The following is a 12,536-nucleotide window of genomic DNA, read 5'->3' on the forward strand; positions in this document are numbered from 1 at the left end:
AAATTTCAACTATTGTATTTACAACTATAGTTTAATGCATATTCCCTACACTGGTATTCAATTATTTGGTTTAATCAACATCTACATAACTCCATCAATTGTTTGTTGCATAGATTTCTTTGCAATGGCCATTAGGTGAATTCCTTCCCCTCTTCATACTACAAAGTGTTGGAACCATTAACTTATGATCATGCCTCCTATTCTTTTGCATTTGGACAGCAATTTTAACATGCTTGTAGGTTTTCTTATAGGAACTACTATAGCACATGCATTGAATTTCAAAAAATTATATTTATTCTTATGATTTTTTTATTCAGGATGATCTTATGTTTGTCCTCTACAATAAGTTAAATAACATCAAAGTTGCTCTCCAAGCTATTAAATGGAACTCTTTAAATTACATTAAAAACATTGTTACTCAACATAAATCACATTAAAATGAGAAATACCACAATTTTGACAGCCACCCTCTTTATGAAGATCTTCTCTCTCAAGTATTACTATTCATAATAAGCTTATTGAATAAAAATTATGAAAATAAATGGATCAAACAATAATTAAAATGTATTTGGCTTTCTAAAGGAGAAGATGATATTAAATTCTTATATCATGGAAAAAAGATTAGGAACAACATGAAATATATTAGAGAATTTTTGGTTAATCACTTTATTATGCACACTCAATAAGGCATTGCGAGAGAATATGTCGCTAAATTCTTTTCTCTTCATAATTATCTAGGTTCAGCCTCCTCTTATCCAAATATCTCTATTATTTGTAACATTTCTACTCTTGAACACAGTCAACTCTTTTATAAAATTAATGATGAAGAAATCAAATATGTTTCTTTTTAGCATTGGTTCAGAATAATCACCTGGTCTAGATGGCTTTACCTCAAAATTTTTTAAAGATACATGGTATTTCACGAGTTAAGCTTATATTCATGATATCAAACATTTTCTTGATGTTGATAAGCTTCCTAAAAAGATTAAGCACTCAGCTATCACACTTGTCTCCAAAGCCTCTCATGTTGAACCCCTTAACGACTAATTTTCTTGTGCAACACATTTATAAGAATATTGCCAAAATTCTTGTTGAAAGACTCAAACCATTACTTCCATCATTGAATCATCCAACTCAAGTTGTTTCAATTCTGATAAGGACAAGCAAATAATATTATTTTTGCGAATGAAATGCTTCATATGCTTAACTTTATTCCTCATATAAAAGATTACGCACTAAAATTGATCCCATTAAAGATTTTGATAATGTTAATTGCTCATTTATTTTTGAATGATTCAAACTTATTGGTTTTCCTAATGATTTTATTACTTCAATAGAGGCTTGCATCTCTCATGTTCCATTCCCTATTATAATCAACAAGAGCTCAAATGATATTTCTCCTCTTCTTCTGGCTTAAGGTAGGATTGTCTACTGTCACCCTATGTATTTACTATATTAATGAATATTTTCTTTAGACTTTTGTATTTGGACGGGCAACCTTATACTTAGCTCTCTTTTTTTGTTATTTTTCTAGTCTTTGGCAAAAATAATTTACAATTTATTAGAGGCTTTTTCAACACTCTCGCAACTTTTGATGATGTTACAAATAGTTTTGTGAATCTAAGAAAATCATTTATATGCTTCTCCGAAGTAGTTAATTGTCAGCTATCCTATCAAAGTATCAAATTAATTAGTTTTTTTTCATAAATCTCTTCCCTTAGATTATATTAGTATTATCATTAACCATTACTAATGTGACCGACTACTCAAAAATTATAGATAAAATTTAGCACTAGCTTGGAGATTAGAAGCCAAACTCTTATCATTTGTTAGTAGGTTTCAACTTGTCAAATCCATTATTTGGAGCAATATTTTTTATTAATTTCATTTAAAAATTATTTCTAAGGGTAAAGTAAAGATAATATCTACACCCATTAACAATTCCCTATATCATAATGTGATTGAATATAAAATGCGCACTATTGTTTGGGACACTACTGTTAAACCTAAAGATTGTGGAGGCCTTCAACTCTAATCATAATCATATGTAAGATTGAAATTCTCTGAAGACATTATAATTACAATTCTTAATTGTCTAATTGGTATCATAATAGGTATATATCGCTTTAGCATAATAACAATCATAAAAAATCCCCCTTTTAAAAAGCCTTATGTCAAACATGCACTAGATTAATGGGTAGTCTCTCTTTTCAAGTATGAAAGAGTAGTAATGTACTATTTTTATTTGACTTGATGCCTAATGGCTTTTCTCTATTTAAAAAATATGGACAATACGTTTTCTCTTGGTTAACCTATCTGATGTTCACTAAAATTGTTAAAATCATTGAAAACAATAAATTGGTTCTTCTCACTACTCAAGCTTCTTTGAAGAACTACATTTAACTCATTAATGGTATCGCCATTAGTGACAACCAGCATGCTTATGATTGTAAAGGGAATGATACTTTCTCCAACTATAAATTCCACACAAAATGATATAAAATTTTATCTAAATCTAATTGGTTTCATTCATTAAAGGCCCCTCATTCAAATTTGTTTCTATTTATTGGTAAATTTTGATTAGTGGATTGCAAACTAAAGAGGCATTATCTATTAAAGAGTTGGATGTTAATCACAAATGTGTTCTTTACATTGCCCATCATGAAGCTCACTCTCAACTCTTCTATATCTATTTGTTATCTCTTTTTCTTCTAAAAAAATGCATAACTGATGAAAGTATCTTTTATATCGAGTGTAGTATGGCTCAAACTCTACTATATGTTGATACAATTGATTGTTATATAGTTAAAAAGTTCTTCATTCTAGCTATTTATATAATAGCTAACGACATATTGCTTAATTAAGAAAAGAACTTCTAAGCAGATAAACACTCTTATATGATTATTTAAATAACAATATTTATTAGAAAATGATATTTGTAGAAAGTAAAAGATTTTTTTATGTTGGTGATATCAAATGATGATTTTCTACACCTAGAGACATTCTAACACCTATTCCAGGACAAGTAGATAGGAGTTGAAGTTTGCTACAAAAATTATATACTAAATCAACCCTATAAAGTATAGTTTGTTTAAGAGGAGGCGAACTATTAATAACAAAGAAGCAAGCTAAAGCCAAAAGTAGATTGCCACAAACAGGAGCTCAAGCAAGGAATTAATTTTACAATTTAAGTTTTATTATTTTATATTTATTAATGTATGTCTACTAGACAATATGATAACCATTTTTTTTAACTTTTTATAAATTTTAAGGATTTCAATTTCAATTATAAAATTAAAAAATTTAAATCTAGAAGTTTAAAATTTTAAAAATGGAAGCAATGCTATGGAACTTCTTAAAATATATGCGTGCATATTACAATATCTTATGTAATTTTATGTCTAAAATATAAACTTGTGTACTTACATCTATAAAATTTTGGTTATATAAATTTATACATGAAAATTTATTTTCACTTTAATGATAGTGATATTTTTATGTGATACTATGGATTTGAGTGTTATGCATGTCAAACTTTATAAGTTAAATATGTCAGAACATAAGAACTGTGTGGTAGGTAAGTACATGGACCTGATTTTATTAAATGAATTTCCTTTTAATTTAAAAGTAATCAAATAATAAAATTTAAATTCTCATGGCTTACCACCATTGGAGGGGAAGTTATATATTGAGTAACATCCTGCTCTATAATCACACACGTGGCTAGCCCAAACCTAAATCCTCTACCTCCCTTTTTATGAAGTTTGAATTTTTATAATAATTTTTATAAATATTTGGTATTTAAGTAATGAAAAGAATGGATGATGTTTTGATAAACATCTTGAGTGTTTAGTATTAGAAGCTTGGTGGCTAACTTTCCCTTTTGAACATTATTTTGTTGATATTATTCAACTCTTTCATTTTTGGTTGGTCGGTTGGTTTGTATCATTAAAAACGTAATCTTATTTAATTGCATGAATCTTCTTATTCATCTTCCCTAGGCTTAAAACTACCCATTGTACTTGGAACATATATATATTCTTAAAATCGTTTGAATTATGGCAAGAGTGACCAAATACTATTTTTTTTACTATTATCCACTTAAAAATCTCTATGAAAATTCTATAAGCTCTATATAATGTATAAAAACTCCTTTCCATCAACTCCAATAGTTTTTAGCCACTAGTACCCATCATAAAGATTTTAACTTGAAAATACTAATCTTAGATTGGTGCTATCTATGATTTACATGACCACCATTTTGTATACCCAACTCTTCACTTGCATGCTCAAATCTCTTTAGTATATTAATTGCATAAAATACTATTTTACACTTATTTTTTAAACATTGTTGGCATCCATTTCATCGAGATTCTACATCAATTAAAATACTAATTTGTTGTGCTTTAAAATTTTAAGATTTGACGCGATGTTTGACTTCATAATTAATGTGAAATCCTATATCATAAGATAATTTTCTAAAATTTTGAAATAAACAAGGGCATATGTCATTGAATGTATTCAAGTTGCTGATTAACCAATTGATATGTAGATAAACAATTGATATATTTAGGAAAATATTAAAATAACCAAATTTAATTTAGATTGTTATTTAATTATTTCAAAAGAATTTTTTATTCTTTGAATTAAACATATGATTCATTTTAAGGGTTAGGGTGATATAGCCGAGTATAGTTTGTTTATTTTCTTGGGGCCATAGTTCTCATTATTGAGAGTAGTCTCATAACCTTTTAAGTTGATCTTTAGTCAACAAGATTTTGACATCAAACATAAGTCATTCAACCTTCTCTTAATTGATTGTGTTGCATTTAGAATTCAAGTTTTCATTTTTTTTTTTTTTGTAATATACTCTAAAAAATTTTTTAACTTTAAAATTAAAGTTTGTCAAATTCAACTTAAATAAGTTAATGTTGATTTCAAAATTTGATTTTTTTTTTATATTTTCTTAATATTAATATCAATAAGTTGAGCCTCTTAAATGAGCCCTTTACTCTGTAATGGAAAATGAATTCACTGAATACTAATAGCTGAGCCGCTTGGGTGAGTTTCTTCGGTGTATAAAAAAATTAAGTGATGAGTTCAAACATTGAAATTCTAAAGTCAAATTCTAAACTTTGAAAGGTAATTTCTTAAAATTTGAATCCTAAAATTATTTTTGACAAAATTTAGTTCTTATCAAAACAACAATAAGAAAATGTTCTCACGCATATTTTTATTCAATCTAAAAAATATAAGGAATTTAAAAATGTTGCAAGGAAAAATTCCCTTCTTAATCATTTTCTCTTTTACTCTTATGGGATGTTTCTTATTATATATTAATTTTACTTAAATGTTATTTATTTCATTATTTTGATTCTCATTTGTTCACATGGTCATTTCCCTAGCTTGCAAGCATACATTTCTTAAATTTTCTTCTTTAAGGTTTCTAGTTTTGATAATTTATTTTGAATAGGTTATGGAGATAATAATAATCCATTGCCACGGTTGTGATTCTTATAAAAGCAAAAAAAATTGAATGATCTTAATTATAGGGTTGTGTATACAATAAATTTCATCTGTAAAACTTCCTTTTAGCTCTAATTACATTCAACAAATTTGCATAATACACAACTAAATGATAATTTATTATGTACTTATTTATTATTGGTAACATAATTTCATCATTGTGATAGTTTCCTTCTTCTAATAAATTATAGTCCTCTCAAAGTATACTTGATTAATTCAAATGATGGCATCCCTTTAAGTTATCATTGATAAAAAATAAATGGCCTTTTCCTTAATGATGTTGACATCGATCTCAAGTGATTTTAGGATGATGAATAATTAAATTTGATTCATTGTTCTTTAAGATGATTTGAGTATCAAAAAAATGTCAATAATTTTGCATATGTTTTTATTGTTGTAGGCCAAGTTCATGCTCAAAATATCTTTCTCAAAAATGATAAGTTAGCAAAGCTTGGGCATTTATAGTTTCTAGATATTTTTTAATCAACATATCCCATTGAACTAGAAATAGAAAATGTCATAGTGACTCACAATGCACCTATCTCTTATTTGGTAATGCGTAAGAGTTTTTTTAGCACTTTTAAGCTCTTATAAACTAGATGACGAATTGCCTTTGAAACTTACTGAAGGAGGTTATGTTTCCAATAATAAGATGGGATAATCATCTTTATGTAATTTTTCCTTTGGTTTTAAAAAACAACCAACCTTTTTAAATGATACTAATGTCCAACAATGAAATAATGTGTTCAACTATATTTGTACTTCTCTTGTAAAAATGAAAATGTGAAATGTTAAATTTTGTTGGAAGATGTACCATAAAAATTTTATTTTGGGGGCATTTACACACATGCCATACAATCCTTATGTGCTTATATATCTATCACTTAAACCTTCATATTTACACTCACAACACTAAAATTTAACATCACATCAGAAATACCATATTTACATTTTAAAAGTGAAATGAAAAATGTTATGTTTAGGTTTATAACACAAAAGTGGTATAAATATAAGTATGAAGTCTGTGTTATATGTGTGAAGACATAAGAATTATGAGGTATGTACTTAAATTTCTTTTTTTTTCGTGAAAAATAAATTTGTCAGATATGGCTGAAACTTCTCAGCCCTTCAATAATTTTGCATATGTTTTTGTTGTTGTAAACCCTTATGTAGGACCTCATTATAAACTAAGAGAACTGCAACATTGCTGTATTTACCGACAAAGCAATAAACATTTGAGTTCTTAGGTCCATCATATAGATCATCTTGTCTAGCAAAGATGAACTGATGGCCGGTCTAAGATGATAATCTAAAGTGTGTGCCCCCTTTGACTCCTTGTATCAATCAATGAAAATATCAATTTGAGCAAATAAATTATCCTTTTCCTAGCATAGAATGTCCCCGCTCTTCTTCTTCTTGACTAAAATCTTCTTGATCGAAGGCTTGTCAGCCTAGCAACTAGCCTTCGTTTTCTAAGGGGTAGGTTCATCATCTTCATTTGGAGCTTTAATGATTTCCATGCTTCTCGTCTATCGGTGATCTTTTTCCTCTTGAATTTTATGGACTCCTTAACTTTCTTCTCTTTCTATTTGGCATCAACCTATGTAGGTTGAGGGTTCGACTTCCTCTTCTCCCCTTTTATTAAAGGCTTTCTTGGCTATTAATAGACTGTTCTATTATGCAAATAACACACATTTAATAAAAGTGCAATTATCGATCAAGTACTACAAAGATTAAAGTTAGAATATCAATTTTGTTGTAAGGAACAACATTAACTCTTATGTTATACCAAGTTCTATTCTAATAGGCATTGAGTTTTATTCAATGATTGTAAGTTCAAGTTAGTAATTGAAAGTTTTAAAATGAAATGTATACTAGTTTTTTTTTAGTTTTTAGTTTTAATGGAATTTTTTTTTTAATTAGCAAATTAGATCTAGTTAAAATACCCCAAGTGTTATAACTTGTGTTGATAATTGGGGACTATCTACTCCTTAATCTTTATCGAGACTCAAGGAGTGTTGGAGTTTCATACTATGGTTAAGTTTCCTAAATCTTGTAGAAACTCCCAAGATTTCATATTCATCTAAGGATTATGCTTTCCTATGCTCAATATTCTATTCTATAAAAAAAATGTGTGTTAACCTAATAGTTTCACTAGATTTTTTGTCAAAATCTCTAGATCATGATTATTTTAACAAAAAAATTAGTGGCATTGTAAGTAAAATAAGGGAAAAAGTGTAACACATCAACTAATTTTTATTACAACACAACACATCAACATGGATTTATTAAAACCATAAACAAAATACAAATTCAAAATAGTCAATATTTAGTTACAACTCACACTCACAAATATAGAACAAAGGGTTATAATTCTATAATTATTTGTAAGAAAATGAGAGAAAAGAAAACACCAATGATGAGAAGCTCACAAGATCCTCATGTTTTGTCAAATTGCTCATTCCAAAAGGTGCTTCTTAATTCCCTTTTCATTCACTACATTCTCACCAAATCACTCTTCTCACACACACTTTCACTCCACACACTTATACCACTCACACACCCCTGCAAAAAAACTTCTCTTGCTCTTACAAATTGCCCTGTTTATAGAGTTTCCTCTCAAATTGCTGAAGAAGTTGTCAAGGCTACAAGGGAAACCACCTATGGTTGGGAGGTAGCACCGCGACGACATAATGTAGCATCATAGCACTGCTATGGCCATAGAGGAGTTGGCTTTCAACATGGTGGTGCCAAGCTCTTGGGTTTTTTTATCAATCTTTTACAAGTTCTGGCACTACAAAATTGTAAGCATGGCACTTAGATGTTGAAAGACTTGCATTGGGGCACTGAATGATGGTGCATGGGTGCCAAATTCTCAAAATTGTTCTCTTTTTTTTGCACACCATAGTGTTGTGGAACTCTTGCTATAGTATTGAGATGCTAAAAGTGTAACATTAGGGTGCCACATGCTATTTTTGCTTTTCTTCAAGTTGACTTATCATGTTGCATTTCTACCATAAATCATAAATAAATATCATAGAAACATATGAAATAGAACAAATATGCACTATAAATAGACCTAACTTAAGATACTTTTAAACATTTATCATTGACCCGCCTCTATTTCTCAACGACGTAAGAAGAAGTCCTCATCTTGATTATTATAAGCTCGTTGGTGTCTTTCTTTTGGAAGACTACCTCCATAGTTGATATAGAGTACATGTAAGGGAATGACAACTTACTTAATGTGGTGAGCTCTTCCCCTCTTATCTTAGCTCCATCATGCTAAGAATGTAAACAAGACTCATTTTGGAGAAGTTTGCCTTGAAGTTGAACTAAGAGAATCAATATTAGCTCAACTTGTTACGCACCTCACCAGCAATGACTTAGTCCACGGTGACTTCAATCTCCAATAATGGATCAACATAAAACAGACTCTTAAGGAGAAGATGAATGACTAAAACACTAAAACATGGGGAACTTGCCTCATCACATTAAGTAAAAAAAAACATACGAACAAATAATTAGATAGTTGAATTACAAGCAAAAGTTCTCACTGCAAAACTAAACTCTATGAAGGAGTTCACTTATAAATCCACCTTCTTCATTGAAGCATAATTCTCATCATTCGAAGTCATCACCATCACAATTTTTTCTAGCGAAGATGGTTGAGGCTAAGTCATATATGCCCAACTGTTCTTGCATGAGACATAAATGTACTTCTTCTAGTCTTTAATTTTACTCTCCAGGCTAGATAGTTTGATCTCAATCCTTTTATACACCTTAAGGGTGAAGAGGCAGATGAATAACCCAATAGACCAAGAATTTTTTATCTTCCTCATATATAATATCAAGGTGATGATACCCACTGCGAGTTTGACAAGACCTATAGTTCGATGATGCCATAAAGTTTGAAGATGTTGATCGATTCTCAGCAGAGAAAATGGTGTAGCCCCTATCTACATTGTTCATAATTTAAAAGGAATTTACCTTAATTTATGGTGTTTGGGAACTTTCTTTTCTTTTCCTCATGATGTTCGATCAACGAGTCTAACCTAAACTTATTCTACGCCAAATCTTTCTCCTCATCGGGTATTTGGATTGTTCGGATAACTCAGAATCCAAATATGTTTTGTTGTTGGCGAGAAGTGTGCTAGCCATCACAAATTAAGAAAAAGAGAATAGTGAGCTAGAGATTGATGGTGAACTAAAGGTTTTTTACAAGGGACAAATGAGTTTCTATGAACTTTTGCAATGCAAAAGGAAAATCAATCCAAGGGTGAAAATGTTAAAATACATCTTTATATTTTGAATTTTACGCCAATATAATATAGGAAAATTAAAGCTATCAAATTAATATCAACTGAGAAATCAAATAAAATATTTATTTATTCATAAAGTCCTTTTATCATTACAACTAATATAAAAAAACTCGCTAATTCCACTATGGGCGGATGCTCTAACTCACATGAAAGAAAAAAAACGTTTGAAATAGGGATCTGAGGTAGCTTCTAAAAGAATTTGAATAATTTCAAATGAGTTGCTTTAACACGAATTCACCGCCCACCTTAAACTGGGTTGAGTGGATAAATTCCACAAATCTTTGAAGTAAGAGGACTTGTTGTTCAAGTTGGCCATCTCCTTCTTTAGCTTTTCTCATGTGTCTTTTAATTTGGTCATTTAGGCCTTCAATATGACTAATTGTTCTTGAGTTCAGCCTGGCCATCCACAGTAGACAAACTTAGATCGTTTAATCCTACGGCGAACTCCTCTATTCTCCTTACCTCCTTGGTGTATAAATCTGTTTGCAATGGCACAAAGATCGATGTTAGGGGAATAACCATAACTTTCTGGAGAAAAAATCATGTCAAGGAAGTGATAAGGCATCAAGACTTCACCTCACCAAACATCAAGAACATGTAATGAGAGAAATACCTTTGGATGGCTAGTTCTCACACATAATCATAAAATCAAGCTCTTTCGGTTGATGGTGAGGCAATTTATTTGAGAGTTCGCTGCTCGACTTCCTCCTTGAAGGATCAATTTGCCCCTCTATAAAGGTGTGTGCTTCATTCAAATTCAGCCCACCCACTTTATCCCTTTTAGTGTGCTGGTCTCGCTTAACTTGAAATAGGCTGTAAAAAAAAATTATAAGTTTATTATAATCATTAATGCTCATCTCTATAAGTTTTTGTAAATCTTTCTTATCTCTTCTAACTCGTACATGATTTGTGAAAGCATAGACAAGCTACCCACCCCCTTCAGCTCGCCAAAAGATGAATTCAAAATTTGTAGCTCTTTCATAGGAACTACTGACACAGCCTTTCATAGGAATAAATAGATCAACAGCCTAAGTCTTCAATGGGCTTCTCTCGAGGAACTACCATCCATTCCTTTGAAGCATCAAATTTCTTCTTCTTTTCTAGAGCTCACATTCCCTTTTGTTTCATTTTATGAACAACCCCTCGATGAGTTTGGACATCGAGATGGTGACCTTCTTTTTCAATATATTATCCATCAAAAAAAAAGTGAAGCCTAAAAGGAGAAAACTAACTCAGTGAAGAAGAGAAAGACTCAAAGAGTAAAAGTGATCCAACGATCACCCCTCACTCTTTATTTATAGAGATATGACTGGCAAAACTTAAGAGGGTTTTATAAAAATCATATAATTTTTTTGATATTTATTTTGTATATCAATATAGACTTTAATTTTCTTTTCCTTTCAGCAGTTTTATCGTCAAACGAATAAGCAAATCGAAGAACTAAATATATATACACAAAATCCCTAGGACTTGATTCAAGGTGTGAAGTTAGACGGCTCATAAGATCTTCGATTATCTTATTCAACAAATATTTTCTATATCTTTCTTTGATAGTGTGAATCCACAAATAAATGAAGATTCAACAAATACAAATAATTTAAATTGCAGAGATATTATTTATTTATTTTGTTTCATTTCTGTATAACAAGAAAATGCATACAAAATAGTACAATCATGCAGTTCTAATTTGCCCATAATATGATCCATCTACTGTTATTTCTAAGAGATAATTATACACCAACCACTCAATTGCTGTATATTAACATATCAACCCCTTAAAACTTAAAATTTTACATCCAGACCACTACAAGTGTCTTTTCAATAAAAAAGTACGAATCATACATTAGAAGTACATTATAAAAACTTATTGGCCACTGACGCTTAAATTGCACATATATGTCCACTAATAACAGATTAAAAAATCTAACAAATTCTTCACTAAATTCATTCTCATTAGAAATTATAAATTCATCACAACCCAAACAAGCCTAGAACATGCGTTCAGTTTGATTTAGAACACATTAAATGAACTCGCTTCTATAACCTCTATGTACCTTATAATAAATTCCACGCTTCTATTTTCAAATATTTGTAGGTTACAGGTAGATTACAAAGAACATAACGCAGATATAACCCCCAACATCCTCTGCATAACAGTGACGTATGCAGCGTTGCGTACGTCTTACGTACGCAAATTTTTCTCTTTAGATATGCCATTTTCTAGAAGTGATGTTTAGCAAGAAAAAATGGACATATACGCACCCGAAATCTGCACTAATCTCGACACAAATCCAAAGATTCAAAGCCCATTCCGCCGCAATACTTCCCCCCTCGCGAAAACAAGTTTTGTAATTTTCAACGGTGACCAGCAAAGATTTTAGTTTAAAAGAAAATAAGAAAGATTTACATACACACCACTCAATCGGTACATGCGAGCCACCTTTCCTATGCATGAAAAGTTTATTCCACCAGATAAAAATTAAAATGATGGCATTTTTTATGTGATATGAAAGCTTTGGGTGGTATAAATCTAAAAAAGTAAAGTCTAGGTGTTCCATACGTAAATATACATCAATTGGGTGGTCTGTATGTAAATGCCCAAGAAAAAAAAACAAGAATAGCAATCCAACAACACAACTTAGAATACCAACCAGGCCATCAAGTAGAACTAAATTACACAATATGAGA

The sequence above is a fragment of the Phalaenopsis equestris genome, unplaced genomic scaffold, assembly GCF_001263595.1.
Source record: "Phalaenopsis equestris unplaced genomic scaffold, ASM126359v1 Scaffold000105, whole genome shotgun sequence".
NCBI classification, from domain to species: domain Eukaryota; kingdom Viridiplantae; phylum Streptophyta; class Magnoliopsida; order Asparagales; family Orchidaceae; genus Phalaenopsis; species Phalaenopsis equestris.